The sequence below is a fragment of the Mustela nivalis genome, assembly GCF_964662115.1.
Source record: "Mustela nivalis genome assembly, chromosome: 5".
In the NCBI taxonomy this organism is placed as follows: domain Eukaryota; kingdom Metazoa; phylum Chordata; class Mammalia; order Carnivora; family Mustelidae; genus Mustela; species Mustela nivalis.
Genome location: NC_139024.1, coordinates 62,560,670 through 62,580,801, shown reverse-complemented (window position 1 = coordinate 62,580,801; position 20,132 = coordinate 62,560,670). Strand labels below are relative to the sequence as shown.

At 42.0% G+C, this 20,132-nt stretch overlaps 1 protein-coding gene across 4 annotated transcripts in view; it reads right to left on the bottom strand.

Moving 5' to 3' along the window:
- The window catches only part of NHSL1 (NHS like 1), a 300,569-nt gene that overhangs the window by 160,800 nt on the left and 119,637 nt on the right, over positions 1–20,132 (bottom strand). The window contains exon 1 of one of the 4 annotated variants that reach the window (XM_082731059.1): positions 350–421. The exons of the other annotated variants lie outside the window; for them this stretch is intronic. The gene's annotated coding sequence lies outside the window, so the exon portion shown is untranslated. Of the gene's footprint in view, positions 1–349; positions 422–20,132 lie in introns of those variants that run through there. 4 annotated transcript variants of the gene reach the window in all.

Here is a 20,132-nt window from a genome sequence, read left to right as displayed (position 1 = left end):
GAATAGTTAGGGGTGTCAAAAAAAAAAATCCCAATTAACAGTCATTTCACAACAGTTTTTAAATATTCTCTCCAGCTTAACAATGAAGAAAATGAAGTCAGGCCAATGATATTTTTTAGGGGCAGAAGCACTATCAAGAGTAGAGACCCATTTCCTCACAAATTAATGCAAAAACCATCAAAATAAAACTCTCCACTACTTCCAACTACAGTCTTCTTTCTCCCCGACCCACACACACCACTAGATCTAAAGAGAGCCAGGGAAATTAGGAGAAGGTATGAGAGAGTGACTTCCCCTTAAAAGTAAGAAAATCGTCAAAGGCAGCAGGAAACGAACAGTAGTATCTCACCTTAGCAGGCATCTGAGAAACGTGTGCAGCCTCTCAGCCTGTCGCACCCCTGGCAGCGTGCGGGCGGGCAGCAGTGACACTGGACATCAAGTGGTGTGTGGGACAGTATATTCCCAAACCCGTCACAGATTTCAAAAGCGCTAGAGTTACATGAGTAAAAACAAACAACTTTTTCCATGTTATCTGAGCTTAGAAACTCACCTCTTCTTTCCATGAAAACACAATCTTTGTGCTTGACTTTAATGCATGCTAAGTTTTCCAGAAATACAGATACCATTGATGTTGAAAGAATCGCTTCAGGTTTGCTTCGTTTGGAACTTTCTCAGTAATTGTTCACCGTTTCTGAAAGTTGCATCAGTGACAACACCACTGCTCCCAGCGTGTGAGTCACCCGCTTTCCCATCATGTAAGCATCTAATCATCTCATGACACCTTCTAGTACAGTTCTGCCAGAGCAACAAACAGGAAAAACTACAAATGGTCATTTTGTTGACATTAATAGCTAGGACATTACACTGACTTTACATTTTTTTGTGCATAGACGGGTTGCAATGCGTCGGAAATTCCCATTCCGAGACAGGAAAAGGATATCACAAAGTATTAGCAATGAGCAAGTACTACCAATTAAAGGATGTCCTAAAGCCTTCTAGCGTGTAGTTGCCTGCCTCCCTACCTCAATTATTCCAAATGCTGCCATGGTCCCTAACAGCCCCGGCGTGGGGTGAAACTGGCTACTGCCCTCCTAGGACTCATTTGTCTTCTTTCTAGGTCCTTCTGAAAAAAATGCCTGAGCATGGATCCTTTCTCCGCAACGCTCACAGATTCCGATTGGTGCAAACCAACTAAAAGGATGGCAGCTTCTCCTAGTGGCGGCGAGGGAGAAACTATACAGTTCTACCCAATGCTGGATCGTGAGTCTGCTCCTTCTAGAATGGCAGCATCTGCACACCCAAAGCACTACAATGAAGATGAAATTACAGTACACAGCCTTCTGCACATTTCTTTTTAATTCAGGTCACGCTCATGTTTTCAATCATTAGATTGCACAAGATGTGAGAGTCAAAGTTCAGAGTGCAGAGCGCAGCTTTCCTGCTTGATCACCAGCAAACCACCCACTCTCCGGGTGTTCAAGTTTTTCCAGCTGTGAAATGAGGATCAGATTTGTCTGTTACTTCTCAACACAGGGATACGTTATAACCTCATCAAATACTCTGAGCTACCTAGCTGTTTTGAATTCTATGACACACTTTATTCAACATGAATTCAACACCGTATGATGTTTTATGATAAATTGCAATGTATGAAAAAAATTTGGAACGTGTCAGTCTTTTTTTCTTCTGTGTATAATAAATGTAGAAATAATGGTGCTAACAAAATTAGAATTGGTTCATCTAGCCACGTGTGTAACCCAGACATCTAGAATCCTCCTGTGCTTAAGACACCTTGGGATTATCAAATGGCAGACGTGCAGTTGGGTCCAATCTGATCTCAAGGCCAGGTCTCAGGTTGGGTGAGGTTAGTACCTGCAGAAAGCCTAGAAAATAATTTTCCAATGTCATCTGCATGGCTTTTCTGTTGACTGGTGCTGAAAGAATTTAGAATATCATACTCTGGATACCCAGAGGAAGAATGTAATAAATTTAAAATGAAGCAGTAACCAAGGTGTTTTGACGTTCTCTCGCTGCCTTCTTTAAACTTAATTTAGCAATGCCTGCTGCAAAAATGAAGTGTTTATCAGCCTCTAAAGGGTCATTAAACTCTAGGTTGCTGAGTGACACAAACCTAAGAACTTTCTAAATATTTTAAGACTTTCACTTTTTAATCAAAAGAGAACATCGTTAAGCTAAATCAATTGCAACCCATGCTGCCCTGGATTCGGATCATTTCTTTCTTATCAAATTACAGTAAATTTAAATGGAAAAGTAATTTTTGATATACCTTTCTTTTAAAAGATTGTATTTATTTATTTGAGGGAGAGGGAGAGCGCACAGAGTGGGAGTGAGAGGAAGAAGCAGACTCCCCACTCAGCAGGGAGCCTGCTGTGGGTCTCAATCCCAGGGTCCTGGGATCATGACCCAAGCTGAAAGCATCTGCTTAAGCAACTGAGCCACCCAGGTGGCCCGATTTTTGATACTTTTAATAACCTCAATGTTTCTAGTTAACAGGGAATTCAGACACTTGGGTCTTAATTCTTCACGAGAATTTGTATGTTTGGCTACAGTGGGGATCAAAAACTTTAATTTGTGAGAGGAAAAATGATACTTTATAATACTCCCAACCTTCAATATTCCAAAATGTTCTTTGGAAACTTCATCCCACAAAAATGGCCACTTCAGTCTGTAACACGAAATGTCTACACTTACCACTGTGTATCAAAATACAATAGCTACTTGGAAAGGGCTGCCATTTCTAAGTCATTTGTTAACCATCTAAAAGTTTTGTGTTTTTTCTTTTTTTTTAAGATTCATTTATTTATTTGAGAGAGGGGGATATGAGGGCAGGGGAAGAGGCAGAGGGAGAGGGAGAAAGAGAATATGAAGCAGTCTCCACAACCAGTGTAGAGACCTATGCAGAGTTTGATCTCACAACCCTGAGATCACGATCTGAGCCAAGAAATCAAGAATCAGATGCTTAACTTAGCCATCCAGGTACCCCTCATTCAGGAACTTTAATCTAAAGTAAACTTCATCAGGATTGTTGGGCATCTTTTCGTTACATTCCTTGGCCAGATTTTAACTCTTTCACTCTAATGCAGCAACCGTATCCACTGTTTTTTGTTTGTTTGTTTTGCAATCTGTTCAGTTATGTTCTCTAGTTTCATGTATACTGAATCTCAAGCTAAGCCAACACCTAAGTCATTAAGAAGCTGTAAAATATACTCTATAGGTTTCTGGAAACCCCTTCCACCTTTTGTGATGCATTCAGGTCCATCTCTGCACACATGTTGCTACTGCTCAACCGGCACCAGCCACACAGAAAACATACATGAGAGCAGTACTATTTTTAAAACAATTACTCTTTGGTTAAAAAAATAATGGCTAATAACTGACTATAGGAGTTTTTCTTAAATCAGGCAATAGCTCCACAAAAACTCAGGAATTCGTTGATTTTGAAAATAAGAACTGAGGTTAAAAAAGAAGGAAATGTATATGCTTTAATATTTTTGTAAGATCTATCAGATTACAAACCCCTAAATCATGGCAAGTGTATCATTATACCTTGAGACTACAATGTGACTGCATCAAGTATACACTGAAAAATGATAACTAAGAATTAAGCTGCAATTTTTTTTTTAAGATGTGAAGATGAACCATCAGATTTATTTTTAAAAAACTCAATTCTGGGGGCACCTGGGTGGCTCAGTGGGTTAAGCCTCTGCCTTCAGCTCGGGTCATGATCTCAGGGTCCTGGAATCGAGCCTCACATCGGGCTCTCTGCTCAGCAGGGAGTCTGCTTCCTCCTCTCTCTCTCTGCTTGCCTCTCTGCCTGCCTGTGATCTCTCTCTCTCTCTCTCTCTGTCAAATAAATAAATAAAATCTTTAAAAAAAAAAAAAAACAACCTCATAATTCTGAAGTCCTTATCAATTTCCAAGAAGGCACAAAAAAATGTATAGGGAAGTCCCAAGCAACCCTCTCCCAATATTAACATCTTATATAACTACACCACAGTATCAGAACCAGGAAATTGACAATGGTATAATGCACACCTCTTTTTTTTTTTTTTTAAGATTTTATCTATCTACCTATCTATATATCTATTGTGGGGAGCACAAGTAGAAAGAGGGAGAATGCAAGTGGGGGGGAGACAAGCAGACTCCATGCTGAGAGCCAATGTAGAGCCCACATGGGGCTCAATCCCACAACACTGAGATCACTGAGCCAAAAATCAAGAGTCAGTCATCCAAACAACTGAGCCATCCAGGTGCCCCAACACACTCTCTTATTCAGATTTTACCTGTTACTTATGGACACATTTTGTGTGTGTACACATGTGTAACTATGCAATTTTACATGTCACTTTGCAGAACTGCCACCAAATTCTATATATCATCACTATAAGGCTCCCCCATGCTTTACCCCATCTATAGCTACTCACATTCCATCCCTAACCCTTCATAACCACTAATCTGTTCTCTGTCTCTACAGCTGTTACTTCATGACTGTTTTATAAATGGAATCCTGCAACATGTTTTTTTCCTTCACTCAACATAAGTTTCTTAAGGTTCATCCATGTTTTGTTTTGTGTATCAATCGTTTATACCTTTTTATTACTAAATATTTTTGGATATGGGTGATTTGGATGTACCACAGTTTGTTCAACTACCAAAGGACATTTAGGCACTTTCTGGTTATCACAAACAAAGCTGCTATTAACATAATGTACAAGGGTTTATTTCTCTGAGATATATACCCAAGAGTGCATCTCCATTTTTATTTCTTAAGTGGAAATACCGAACTATTTTCCAGAGTGGCTGGACCAGTAATGCAGATATGGTGCAATTTTTATTACTTTTTATTTTAGCCATTCAAATGGTATATAATGATAACTCTTTTAGTTACATGGTTTTAATTCACATTTCTCTGATGGCTCGTGATGTCAGACATTTTTTCATATGTTATTTGCCATCTATATACTCTCTTCAGGTAAATGTATGTGCACATATTTGCCTAGTTCTATATCCTGAAGGTTTTCTTTTTTTTTTTTTTCTGTAAGTTGTGTAGTTTAATGTTTTACATTAAATCCATGATCCATTTTGAGTTAATTTTTGTATCAGGTATTAGGCTTAGTTCAAGATTTTTTTTTTTTTTTTTTTGGTGCCAGTGGATGTCCAGTTGCTTCAGCATCATTTGTTTAAAAAGCAATCCCTCCTGGCTTGAACTGTCTTTCTCCTTTGTCAAAAACGGAGCACTTTATATGGCTCATTTCTGAGTCCTTTATTCTGCTTTCCTCATCTATTTGTTGTCTTACCCATTTCCAATACCACAATGTCTTGATTACTGCAGCCTATATAGTAGGACTTAACACAGAAGACGTAATTTTTCTGATTTTCGTTTCCTTTTTCAAAGTTACTTTGGCCATTTTATAGCCATTCCTTTTCCAGAGGAATTTTAGAGTAAGTTTAGCTGTTTCTACCAAAAAACAAACAAACAAACAAAAAAAGCAGCCAAACAACAACACCACCACGAACAAAAAAAAACCATTGCTGATGCTTTGATAAGAATGACATAAATCTAAGATCAATTTGGAGGAGAATGGACATCTTTAATATGGTGACTCTTCCAATCCATGAACATGGTATGTCTCTAGGTTTTTAGGTCAACTTTGATTTCTTTCATTAGCATAAAAAATTAGCATTTTATAACTTTCAGCATACAGATCCTGTACATGCTTATTTCATTTTTTTCAGAGCAAATATAGGTACTGAATTTTTAATTTGAGTTCTCACAGAAATGCAAATCATTTTTTATATTAATAGAATTACTTTTAAATCTTTATTCAATCTAATTTCAGATGTTTTCCAACAATTTGGGGCATTTATTATTCTCCATGGATAATGCAGCTAAGAGAATCTACATGAATGAATATGGCATGCTTTTTGTTCTTTTAATCATCAGTATACATAAATGTTTAGAATTACATTTTCATGGTCATATGCATTAAGAAGACATACATTTAAGACACTGTTTTGCTGTGAGAAATTAAAACAGAATGCCTTCCCAGACAGTTCATAAATCTACAAAGAACATCATCATGGTTAAGCATGTAAAGCACCCACAGAAAAAGCCCTCCAACTAACAGAGAAATTGTCAACCTAAACAAAAGTTCAGTTCAAGTTTTTACTTGCTGGCCTCTGTTTCCTTTTATGGAAAGGAGAAAGATGCCTTCAACTCCCCAAATTAACCAAATGTAACTATTAGTTTTAAGTTTTTAAATGAAATTGTTTGCTGAAAGAATAATAATATTTTATGCACCTCTAGAGGAAACCATTTGAGGATTATGAGCATTTTGAAAACAAAACATCACTCAGTGCTCTAGCTGGTATGACTCAGTGATTGGTGTAAAGATTTCCTGTGCGTTCCTAGGTAAACATGAAAGTTTGGTGGGACCTGAACAGTAGAAATGGTGCTTTTATGAGAAGGTCTTTTATCAAATAATTTCTGGACACTTACCATGTGCTAGACCCCACACTAGATGCTATGAACATGTGACTGAGTTCAGCCCTTGCCTTCAAGTGGCCTACAGTCTAAGGACAAAAGGCTGGCCAAAAAGTTGCCATTATAAATTCTTACACATGTAACCAGACTCATTTTAGTCCCAAATCCCCTTCTCTCACTTTGAATCTCTTACATAAGAACATCTCACCCCTTTAAAATTCAAACAGGTCACACAGTAAATGCTACCAAGAAGCACAGCAATAGTTGCAGGGCAATATAGTTCAGTACAAATTCCAGATCAATTTGAATGTTTTGAGAGAAAAATCACACACCTGTACCAACCTACCAACCACTATAGAAGAGAGAACATATAAAACATATTGTGAATTTTAAGCTTCACTTGGAACTAATTTAATAGACCACACAGATTCTGAAGAGCAGAGCTGTTTAGCCAAGCTGGCCATGTGGAATGAAGAGGGTAAAAAAAAAAAAAAAAAAAAAATGTGTCCAGTGCTGGAACGCCCAGGTGGCACAGTCAGTTAAGCATCCAACTGTTAGTTTCAGCTCAGGTCATGATCTGAGGGTTGTGAGCTCAGGGTTTTGAGATCAAACCCCATGTCTAGCTCTGCACTCTGCACAGAGTCTGCTTAAGTTTCTCTCTCCCTCTTTCTTTGCCTCTTCCCCCTCCACACACACTCTCTCTATATATACAAAATAAAATCTGCCAATATAGTCTTCAGTTCTTTTCAAAATACATCCAACGGAAGTAATCACCCAAGGCAGAAGTCCTTAGCCTTTGAAAGTCTGATGACCACCAATGATACTTTCTGTAGAAGGCACCTTTGCACACAAATGTTACCCCTGAAATCTGTGGACCTCAGGTTAAAAATTCCAGCTCCACAGCCCAGAAACAAAAGAGGTAAGGTGAAGGTCTTTCTGGCTAACTCCTTAAAGAAGGGTACCTCTCTCCTGTTCTCCAAGTGGGATAATTCAGGACACAAAGAGCTCAACAAATATTTTGTGAATGAATGAATGAATTATGAGTATGTAGTTTGTGCTATAATTTAGTTGTAGCAAATTATTTCAAACCTAAAGAAAAATCTTAGATTTCCTTAACAATAATTTTAGTGACACATCCTCTCTACTTTTTAACTTTCTATTTAAAAATAATTATAGACTCCTAAGAAGTTGAAAAAATAGTGCAGAGACTGGTGTGCCCACCACCCAGCCTCCCACAATGAGGACATCTTATAACTCTAGCACACTATCAGAAGCAGGAAACTAATCAGCAGAGCACAGTTAACAAGACAACAGACCTAACTTGCATTTCATCATTTTTTGCATATACTCATCTAATTACCTTTTTTATGTAAACAAACAAAAATGTAAAAGTTCACAATCTCACCTCAAAAGAGTTTGCCAGAATTAAAATATTGCAGCAGTACAAAATAGAACAGATTATTATCAGCTCCAAGTACGGGGCAAGGCACTGTTGGGCAGGAAAAGACAAAGGTCTTGGTTCTCTTAGCTCTGTTCTCCCACATTTATTATTTGATTTGAAGGGTATTTCTAAGACATTAGGCACAACCAAAAAAGCTAGATTTCTAACAGAGTGAGGTATCATATAACCAAAATGATTCCAGAGGGTAGGCCCATCACCACATTCATCTGATTAGAGTTTTATGCTGTTAAGGGTTTCTCCACACAGCAGTCTCTGCTGAAGGAAGCTGCTTGCAATGCTGAGAGGAAAGGAGTGGGAATGCTTCCATGGCCACCAAGCAAGGCGAGAGTGAGTAGCCCGCACACAAGTTCTGGAGTCACAGATCGGAGGAATTTTACCATATCTTTCAATTCCTAACTGCACGTTCTTGAACATCTCATTTCCCTTCTCTTCACTTGAACTGTAACTCAAAGAGAATTATTGTTCTGCTTTTTAAAAAAAATATCGTTTACTTATTTCAGAGAGAGAAAGATCATGAGTTGGGGGCAGCGGTAGGTGGGGAGGGAGAGAGAATGTCAAGCAGACTCCGCCACACTGAGCATGGGAGCCCAGCGCTGGGCTCCATCAACATGACCTGAGCTGAAATCAAGAGTTGGACACCTAACCTGATGGAGCTACCCAAGTGCCCCTGTTCTGCTTTTTTAGATGGGAGTTTTGTAAACTCAGGTAACACAGGGGAAGGGGCTTCCTGAATGCAAATACTTAGGGCTTCAAGCAGCGCTCTGCTGTGCCTGACACTCTCCCACAAACCAAGGGGTGCCTGGGTGCCTCAACTGATTAAGTGTCTGATTCTTAATTTTGGCTGAGGTCATGATCTCAGGGTCATGAGATCGAGCCCTGTGTCAGGCTCCACACTGAGCATGAAGCCTGCTCAAGATGATCTCTCTCCCTCTGCCCCTGCCCCCGCCCCCTCTTGCACACATGCTCTATCTCTCTATTAAAAATAACACTAATAATTTAAAACAAAACAAAAACAAAACAGCCTTCTTTCTCCTCCACTAACTCCAGCCTGGACAGTCAACACTGTATCTTCTTCGTCCTCCTGCTTCCCCTCTCACAACTAAAATATTTCATCCCCACAGAGGACTGTCTCCATTGTCTCATTCCATCTACTACAGACTATGATTAATGAATAGATAAACCACCATCACAAAATTTCAAAATAACAAAATGATACTAAGTCCCACAGTGTCCACCATGAGGGATGCTCGCAATGTCTCTTCATTGAACAGGCCCACAGCATACTGACCATGCGACTCCAGGCCAATTCTTTAAATTGGGACCAAATCTCCTCCACTGGCCATACAGAGCCCTCCATGATAAGGCCCTGCCTACTTCAGAGGTCTCTGGCCACCAGGCACCTAGAATCATGTGTCTATATTACCCACACATATCATGCTGTTTATTGTCCCTCTGTGTTCTGTGATTTACAGGGCCCCTGCTCACCTTCATCTGGCTTGCCTGTGCTACCTCCTTAATTACTCAAGACAGAATCTCCTCAAAGGGGAGCTGCCCAAAAAGTGGATCCAATGCTCTCCAGTGCTATCATAGACCCTGTGCACCTGCCTATAATGCTCCCTCCCATTTAGGAATTATTTCCTTTTCTTATCTCTCCTTTCACCTCATTAAGAACAACTCTACCTTATTAAACTCTCTGATATCACTGCCATTCTGAACATTACTTCTCAAGACACTGACAACAAATATAACCAACAAAAAAAAAAAAAAAGAAAGAAAGAAAGTGCTAACACAGATCATCTCTGAAACAGATCAGAAGGCAAAAACTTGGGGCACCTGGACGGCTCAGTCAGTTGAGTGTCCAACTCTTGATTTTGGCTTCGGTCATGATCTCATGGCTGTGAGATTGAGCCCCGTGTCTGGTTTCATGGTCAGCGTGGAGTCTGCCTGTCCCTGTCCCTCTGCTCCTACCCCTGCCCTCCCACTCTCTCTCTCTCCAATAAATAAAATCTTAAAAAAAAAAAAAAAAGGTAAAAACACCTCATCTGGTCCATAGACAAAAAAGCAAAGTCTCATAGCAATGATTATCAATTTACATATTACATATTAAAATTGTGCACACTTCTTTGCAGTCAAGTTGTAAGTGAGATGGAATGTAATCAGGCTTAAAATGTGGATACTCTGATTCTTTGTCCAGTGAACAAAAGCCCAGGGAACTCAAGAAAAACAAGCTGCTTTGCACGGAACAAAAGCAAAAGCAGTGATGGATGCCCCATCAAGGTGAGGACTGTCAGTGCTTATGACCACTGAACGGAGTTTCTTACTTGCCTCCTTCCCTCCCATGTGGCCTTAGAGCTAAAAGCTGAGGTATGCGTCCAAAAGACAGGTACTCACTTGGACAGACCAAATGGATGCTTTGTAATGTCTTTAAACTCATACCTACTATGAAATGAAATTAAGTCCCATGACCTAGACTCCAACAGCAGGTGATAGCGAGAGGTGACAGTCCGCCTCTCTGGGCCCTTAGAGGTGGGGGGGCTCTTTGAGGTCCTCTGGGGAGACGCAGTGGTGTTACGGGAACCTCCTAAGTGGAGAGCTGCTGCCGCCCAGGCCCTTGAAGCTGACCTTCACACTGCCAGCCGCACTCCCCGTCCAGCCACAGGCATGGCTGCAGCGGCTGAGCAGGAAAATCTGTTCCACGACAGTGAGCCCCAACAAAAGAATTCTAGACCAGGATACTGCTTTGTCTAAGCACATATTTTAGTTCACAGGAGCAGAAATCATATTAAATGAAGGCTTTAGTTTGTTTGAAAGGCACTAACATGTCTGTCTGTCAGAGAATCATGAAAGCTACTTTGAATGACATGTTTTTCATACCAGGCAATTTCTGAGATAAAGGAAGCCAGTTTTCAACACGCACACAAAAAAAACAGTCTCAAGGTTTCTAAATCTTAGCACCAATAATCCAAGCATAAAAGCTATAATTCATATATGCAACAGAATTTTAAGTTGATCCTTTAAAAAAAAAAAGGCCCTTTTTCAGGTTCCATATGTGCAAGTCAACTTAAACTGGTAAGAGTAGAGGCGAAAATTTTATACATTTCAATGCAATATGTTTCCAAAAATTCCTGCCTTCTCTATAAACGGGCATTGAATGTGATAGGTCTGAGGCACAAACTCATTTCTTGAGCCTATTAAGTTTGATAAAACTTGTTACCCATACTGAAACTTTTATTTCTACTAAACTTTCCATTTTAATTCCCTTAACTTTCTATAAAAAAAAAAATCCTGATCCATTACTCCGGACTATAAACAGCAGTTACCATTTGAAACAAGGATGATTTGATTTGGCAAAAAATAAAGCAGAGGGGTCTCCTTCAACGGCCACTAAAAATAAAACTCCACAATTTTTAAGATAAATAATTGTGCTCATTACATCATCATATCCAAATGAATTCGGTATAAGACTGAGACTATCCCTCCCTTCTGGGAAATTAGGAACTCTTAAACACAAGAAAAAGATTTACAGGATTGGAACATTTTGTTCACCCTCACTATATTACACGTCAGTCTGTTAGTGGCTCTAAGATGCTAGGCATGTAAAACAACAACGACAAACAGTGATTTTCAGCATACTGTGAGCTCATGCAATGGTATGCAAATTTACATGTATATATGCACTTTTCTGTGGGAAGAACTAAGCTTATCCAAAGCATGCACAATTCCTAAAAGATAAAGAATTGCTAGTATAGACAATACATGCTGGAGAGTTCCTAAGACTACTATAATTTTCAAATAAAGTGACCAAGACAGGTGAATAAGCAAGTAGATTTTCCATAGGCTTCAAACAGGACACAGCTGCACAGGCCAGAGCTCATAGAAATGCTGCACGGAGTGGTGGGAGGGTGAGCTGGGGACCAAAGCTGTGGCCCAGCAGCAGTGGCGGGAAGAATGGGGGACGCTGCATTGGTAGGGCCGCTGCAGCCGGGAGGAGACTTTCGTGATCAAGTCTTTTGAACCTGATCAGCTGGGCCAGCTGGAAATAGATCACCGAGGGCCCCCAGATCAGATTGCCTGCACTCAAGTCCCACTGTGTGATTTCAACCAAGTTCCTTCATTTTTCACTATAGAAGTGTGACATCAGTATCAGCTACCTCAGAAGCTGTTTAGAAGATTAAATGAGATAATGAATGCAAAGTGCATAGCATGGTGCTTAGCACACTGCGATGCTCAAGAGTTACCGCTCCTATGGCTCCTGCCAATACAGCTGGACCGCCCCACATGCCCCTGGGGACGTTCCTCTGAAGGCACAGATGTGCTCAGCGGCACCATGTACCTCCAGCTCCTGGCCCCATGCCATACTCCTCCCTTTTATCTGACCTGAGGATGTACCAGAACACTCTCAGCTTCCTTCCCCATCTCACCCGCGGAGGCTCCCATGCAGAGAACACGAGAACGGCTGGCTGGTGGCTGGCCCAGGACCCTACCAATGCCTCCTCCCAAAGCACCAAACAAATCTTTGAGCCAACTAAGATTTGAATGAAACGTTTTAAAAAGCTAGGTCTGGAGGCTATGTTAGTTCTAGGTATTCAGTAGCAAACACTAGAAACACACCTTAAAAGGCGTAAGCAAAAAGGAAGTGTCCAAGGATGGTTCAAAAGACCTGATCACAAACTCTCCTCCCAGCTGCACCGGTGCTGTGTTCATTGCATCCTGTCTGGGGAGAGCTGTAGCCGAAGCCCCAGGGCTGACTGCTGCTGGCTCAGTGAACCCACGGTGGTACCTCTGTCCAGGCCTGGGACCTGGGCTCGCAGTTATGCAGCTGCCCCAAAGTCACATAAACCAAGAATGGGGACAGGTGTCCTACAGGAAGGTAAAAGCGTTATTAACAGAAAATGTAAGGAATGTGTGCCAGAAAGGCACAGATAGCACATGCCATCAAAGGAGCACATAACTAAATTCATGCCTTAAAGAAGCACAGTCATCCTTGGCATTCTATTCCTTTTTGTTTATTTGAATCTGTTAGAACTATTGTGGCTACAGGTGGCAAAAAGCCCAACCCAACATGGCTCGAGCAGAAAGACAAGTTACGTGTTGTATGACTGGAAAGACTGCAGGAGGATATAAATCATGATGGGTCTAATAAGCAAATCAGGAAAAGGGTATCCCACTAGGCCTGATATCTGATCTCCAAGTTACCCTTGGGGGGAAGACAGTCTTGTGACCCACTACTGGCAATGCAATGAAAGAGCCCCTCTGCCAAAGGCTTTTGATTTCTGCTCAATGGGAGCTGCTTCTCCACAGAACGGAGATGGCAGTCTTGTGACCAAGAAGCGAGGAGCATAAGGGACAAAGGTCAGCATGTGGAAGGTGGATAAACCTGAGCCTTGATGACATCACTGAGAAGCTGAGTCAAGATAAGAAAAAAGAAAGAACGAAAGAGCCAGCCAGCCAGCCCAATCCAAGCCACTTCAGGTTTCTGTTACTTGCAGCCGAGGGCAATCTTAATTGCTTTGGCAGATCCAGTTTCGGTCTGTCTTCCCTCAGCACTGCCACTCTTATCAAAAGATGGAGGGACGTGCTACAGATGTCACAAGGTGAAAACTAAGAATGCCTTTCTTCCTGGGTCTGTCTTTGCAAAGGGAATTCTTATGCATCCTTTAGCACGTGATCAGCCGCATCTCATGAGTCAGGACTACATCATCTGTTTACCCCTAAACTCAAGTGGCCAGGGAAAATGGTATTTCAATGATTTACTCCTGAATCAGGATCACTTTCCTGAAGCACTAACAGCCCTTGAAAAACACAGAAAAAAGGGGTGCCTGGGTGGCTCAGTGGGTTAAGCCTCTGCCTTCAGCTCAGGTCATGATCTCAAGGTCCTGGGATCGAGCCCCACATCAGGCTCTCTGCTCAGCAGGGAGCCTGCTTCCCCCTCTCTCTCTGTGCCTGCCTCTGTCTACCTGTGATCCCTGTCTGTCAAATCAATAAATAAAATCTTTAAAAAAAAAAGAAAACGTAGAAAAGAAATGCCAAGTTTAAAAAGTATGTTGTAACTCTCATGGGTGGCTCAGTCGGTTAAGCATCTGACTCTTGGTTTCAGCTCAGGTCTTGATCTCAGGGTTGTGAGATGGAGCCCCATGCTGAGTTCCATGCTCAGTGTGCTGTCTGCTTGCGATTCTCTCTTCCTCTCCTTCTGCTCCTCTAGCTCATGCGCACGTTCTCTCTCTAAAATAAATAAATCTTAAAAAAAAAAACCAAAAACAACTCATATGTTGCTACTGGGAGTGTATATACTGGCATACACAGCCACATGAGAAGGCAACTTGGAAGTACTAACATTTTAAATGCACATACTCTATGCCTAAAATATTCTGCCTCTATCCTAGGGAAACACTACAACATGTATAAAAGAAGACAGACACGAGAACTGCACCATTGTCTATAATACCCCTGCCCTAAAACAATGGAACAAAAACATTAGCGACAATCTAAATGCCCAACCACAGGGGAATAACTATGATTACGGTGTAGCTCTAACACAACTAGCCCACAGCCGTAAAAAAGAATGAGACAAGCATAAATGTACTGGTACTGGTATGTAATGACCTTTAAGATCGATTGTTCTGTTAAAAACAAAGTTGTACAGGTGGACAGTATAATCCTATAGGCAGGTTTAAGGATAATTTGCATGGGCAAATACAAATGCTTAGGAAAAAGTCCTGACTGGTGTATGACAGAGTGAGATATGGCTCACCTCTGAGGAAGGGACTAAGAAGTGGGTAGAGTGGACAAGGAGAATTACACTATTTGAAGATTTTACTATGAGAAAGCCCCCATATACAAAAAAAAAAAAAAAAAAAAAAAAAAGAGTTGAATTGACATGATAGCCTTTTGACCATCTTCCTTTTTAATTAATCTGAACAGTAACATTTATCTTTTACTTGTGGGCTTTAAATATATCTCCCGTGTACTAAATGAGCTGGTTTGCAGTATTTAAAAGAGCAGTAAACAAATTATATATATTTAAAAAATGAAATTCCCTTGCTGATCTATGCATTTACAAGCTACTTGATTGAGGGGGCAAAAATCTTTTTTTAAAAGGGAAGGGATTGGAGATACCACTTTCGGTTTCAGCCAGACAACAAAGTATTCATGCCTCCATAAGTGAGCCACCCTTAATGGTATTTGCACTGGCTCTCTATTGAGACATAATGGAATTAGAAGATTTTAAGCAAATCCTGAGAAACCACCAGACCAGGCCTTTTTTTCATGGAAAGTTTACAGATTCCGGAAGTGAAGTAAGACCACTGAGAATAGGTATGGAAAGCTGCTTAAATGCTGGCTGGTATTGTGCTTTTACCAAAACGCAGGCCAAAATACTGGCCATTAGTAAAACGGACTATCCCAAAGCTCAAGCCCAAGTTTTAAGTGGTTGTTTCCATGCTGGGAAATCTTCCCATATTTCTGACTGAGGTAAGCTCTGAGATGATGACATCTGGCCTCTTGCCCTTCCTAAAATTCAGAATCCCTTACTATAGGCTCATCCCTCTAATGACGGCCCCCACAGATGGGAAACACCGTGCCTGGGTCCAAGACCCCGGGCCAAGCTTCCCCTGCTGACAGATTCAGGCAAAAGCTCTTTTTCCATTTCATCAACACGCGGCATGGGAATGGAATGCCAATAAAACAGAGGAAGTACGCAGGCCTAAGAATTCGATTAGAAGGCAAATAAGTACAGAAAGTAGAGAACTGAACCCTGGAAATTTCCCCCAAAGCACGCCACTTGCCTGCTCACTACACCAGGTGGAGGACTGGGCTGCCCGGAGTCCTGGCTTCAGTGCTGGGTGCTGATGGGACTGCCAGATGGCTACTGCAAAGCACTCTGGAACTTTTGGGCAACAGAATAGAGGAAGAATGTCTGATAAGGACACTCAAGTCCCCTAGGAAGTAATGGCAGGGAGGGGAAGGGAGGTGGGCAAGGCTGAGGAACCAGGAGAAAGATGTGGAATGCGTCAATGCGAAGCTCATGTCTACTCCAAGATGGCAGGGAAATGAATGCTTCTGCTACGGTCTATGGATCAATATCCAGAAGGTCTGTATGGTTCCACAGTTCCTATGGGATCCTGAAACCTCCTGCCTCCGAGGTTCCCATCTCTGGGGCTAGTCTCATGCAAGGATACTTTCTGCGGGAATATTGAGTGCTGTGGCAGACACTGCCGGTTTGCCTATTCAACATCCATTTCCTACTTCTTTCTCATTACCGATAACAAGATTGATGTTGTTGAAAATGATAATGTGCCCAACTTAAAAAAACTACATTTCCTTTCCTCCCTTACTGTTAAGGCCATGTGATATAATTCTGGCCAACAAGATGTAAGTGGAAAACTGATGGGTGGTGCTTCTGGGAACTCTCTTTAGAAGATGAAGCAATTTAGCTGGTGCTCGCCCTGTTGTCTTTTGCCCTTCATCCTTCCTGAAACCATCACCCTGCTGGAGCTGAGGCAGCTGTCTTTTGACTATGAGGTGACAATGACAAAAGTTAAGGATACAGTGGAAATACTGGAATCTGATGGCGGCGTCCTAAAACCACCACACCAGCCCAGGGCTGCCTACTTCTGAACTTCTCATTACAGGAGAAAATTAAACATCCAAATGTATTAATGACCATTGCTTAGAATCTGTTATTTGTAGCTAAATGATGACTGAATGAAGCAAGTACCTGCTATACAGCAGGCCTTATTCTAAGTCACTCACCAAATCCTTTCACTACAAGGCAGCTACTATATGCACCATTTTCAGATGACGAAACTGAGACAGTCTAGATCACAATAATATACACTTGTTCACACAGATAGAAAATGGCAAATCTGGGATCTGAGTTCAAATAACCTAGCTCCAGGGCTCTAGGAAAGAGCAAGTAAGCCCAGCTCCACCCAGGTCTTAGCCTTCAGAATCAGAAACTTCAGCCCCCACGAGCTGCTGCGGAGTATGGACCAGGTCGTGCCAGCCATCCAAGCCCTCTCACACTCAGGACAGACTTCCAGCTGTGCCCTCCAAAAACTGCACTGTTGCATGGTTCAAGGTCCTCTCACAATGTATTTAAAATGTTGCCTTTCAGTCTCTTCTTGTCAATGCATCTATTCTCTTGGTGAAAATGATTATCCCATTAATAGACATACTCCCCCATCTTCTTTAACTATAAAAAGACATTGAAGTTACAGATGAATAGAAGTGGCCGGAGAGACAGAGAAATCAGAGGGCAGGAAAAAGTTCTTTCAGCAGACCTCACCACACCAAGTATTTTGGGGTCAATGCTTAGCAAATGCAGGGAAGCTCCTGCAAATCTGGATAAACTAGACCACAGGGCCCACTTGACAACACCTGAACTGGAGAGGAGAGGTCCAGAACAGGTCTTACTAGATCTTTGGAATTTTTGAAACTGGTCTATATCTCCCACCAAGACTATTAGCAAAATGAGTAAACTCTGGAGGAAAATGGCCTAGTCAGGTAGAACCAGGTCAAAGAAACACAATGAACTGAAGTCGCACAAACCACTGTCTTTAGGGTCGGTCCAGTCTGGGCCACATCATCCATCATCCATCAAGCCATAAGTCCAAAGGAAGAGTTTGTGGAAGCTCTGGGCAGGGACAAAAAACTCCAGCACTGCACTCCTGGAGGCAGTGGGGACAAAGAAGAGCCCTAATATTCAGGGCTGCTCGTGATAAGGTGACGGACTGCTTGGGAAGATAAATTAGCTCACTCACATAAAGCAAGAAGGAAATCAAGAGAGACTGTAATTAAATGGGGAAGTAGAAAGGGCAACTCAAATACCATGGTACTAAATCAGGAGAGAGGAGGAAGATGAGGGACTCTATTGGAAGGGGTGCCCACGTGGCGAGGGCGAGGCTGTGGATGGGAAATGCTTGCTAATCAGAGTGGGAAGCGATCTTTCCAGGCAGACGAAAGAACTGCCTGAGAACAAGACAAACCACACACACCCCCCTCAACCCTGCTGAGATCCACCTCACCTCCCAGACTCTTTGGAAAGGCTACTCCGTGAACTGCCTCCCCCATCTCTGCTTCTCTTTCCTTGTCTGAACCTCCACAAGGCCCCTCTCTCCATTCAGTCACCCAGTACACCTTTCATTCACTCATCCAGCTGTTACTGCATTCCTCCCTCCCTCTACTACCTGCTGAAAGAGAAAACACTGTTCTCTAGGATAGCATGAGTCTGCCATGCTCAGCACAGCTCAGAAAGTCACACGTGCAAAATAGAAAAAAAATTACGATCGACAGGCATTAGCTAAGCTTGACAGAGCTTCTACGGCTGCTGGTTGCTGCGCACTCTCAAGGAGAGGAGGCACCCCCTTCCCGTCTCCTGGAAGACAGGCTGTGTCATATGGAAAGGCATAGCGTCCCCTTCCTGTCCCATCCCAGCACCGTCTGTTTGTCCCGTCCCGTGTCGTGCTCCCCCCCCCCCCCCCCCCCCCGCCCGCCGCGCTCAAAGAGCCTCCTGCTGGTGGAGCCGAGTGCAGGGGCCGGTGAGGACAGCTTCACACTCACACCTTTGGACACCACTGCCTCATGTTTTGACTCTGTCCACCCAATGCTTCTCATGAAGCTTTGTGCCCCCTCTTTGGCTTTGACTAAAACACTACAGATACACAGCAGTAGAGCCCAGGGGAAGTTTCACAACTAGAAAACACCCATGAGCGAATTCATTAATTAGGGATATATGGATACTTTTTTATAGAGGGATTTTATAGGCAGCTAGCAAATAAGCATTACTCTAAGAGAAACTTGGAGTGGAGACTTTTTTTTTTGGAGGGAAAAACTAGGCAAACTTTCTTGGTAATGCTAGAGGAAGAATACTTGTGAGATCAGTACTTCCTAATCAAGGCTGTACAGGAGCCACCCAAGGAGAGTCTAAGACCTACATGCCCGGGCCCCAGCCCCTGGCTCTCAATCAGCAGGATGAGAGCGATGCTCAGGCATGTGCGGCTTATAAAAGCTCCTCACTGGATTCAGCGCTCACTGAAGACCTGGCTCAAAAACACGATCTCTTGAATGACTTAGACCACTGGGCAACACGCACGACACCCGTGAGTAGCTGTGGGCAAGTCCTGTCCAACTGAAAAGAGGAAGCACTTTTCAAATAACAAATACACCAAGTGGAGAGCAAAGCATTGCCTGAAAACATCGTTCTCTGGCGAGTTTGCAGGAAAACCATTCACTGGCTTCACGTGGCCAGAAAAGTATATGAAATCTTGACCACAAGATAAGAACTCAGTTTTTTAATTAACATATTCCACTTTAATATTCAGAAGAGGAAGGGATAAAAGGAACTGAAGAAGCACCATTATGGTAGGGAACAATAGCTTTCCTTCTTTCTTCTGCCTCTACAGAATTTCATGCTTTTCTAAAACACTTGTGTGTGAAAGAAAGAGATAATGAGTTGCCCAGAGTGGCTCTCCAGTCAGGGGGAGCCCCCCAGTCACATCAGAATGAAGTGGGACACCTGTCCGAGCAACAATTGTGTGTTAAATCTAATTTGTAATGCTTGATATTAAAAGCATATATACAGTGTCATATGTCAATTACATCTCAACAAACTTGGGGGAATTGTTTTTAATAAACTTTAAAACTAAAGTTTAAAACTCTGATTAGTTAAATAAAGCATCTCCAAGAAGCCAATGTCCTCACGACCCTCTCATCTGCCTTAACCCCTAGGCCCAGCTGTCCCTGGACCAGCCTCAGGAGCTCCTTTCGCCTTCTCTACACTGTCCACGTCTATGAGAATGAGAAAGAGGAAGGTACAGGCTACCTAAAATAATAACACGAAAAACGTGTAAATACAAAATGGCCCATCAAAATTTCCCCAAGATAAGTGCCTATTTATAGAGGAAGGACATGATAATGTAGTTATTAAAAGCAAGTTAAATTAACTCTAGCAATTACGGGAGGGATTGATGGACTGCTACTTATTATATTCACCATTCCTACCTAATTAAAGGACCTGCCTCAGACAGGCACAATATATGTTTAAGTGAAAAAGCAAGTTCAAGCAGTAAATGTGTAATAGTATGTCCTCCATGGGATTTATAAAAAGGAGGGGAGAAGTCTATAGAAACTCAGGATCTATGCAGTTCTGAAACTGTGCATTCATGC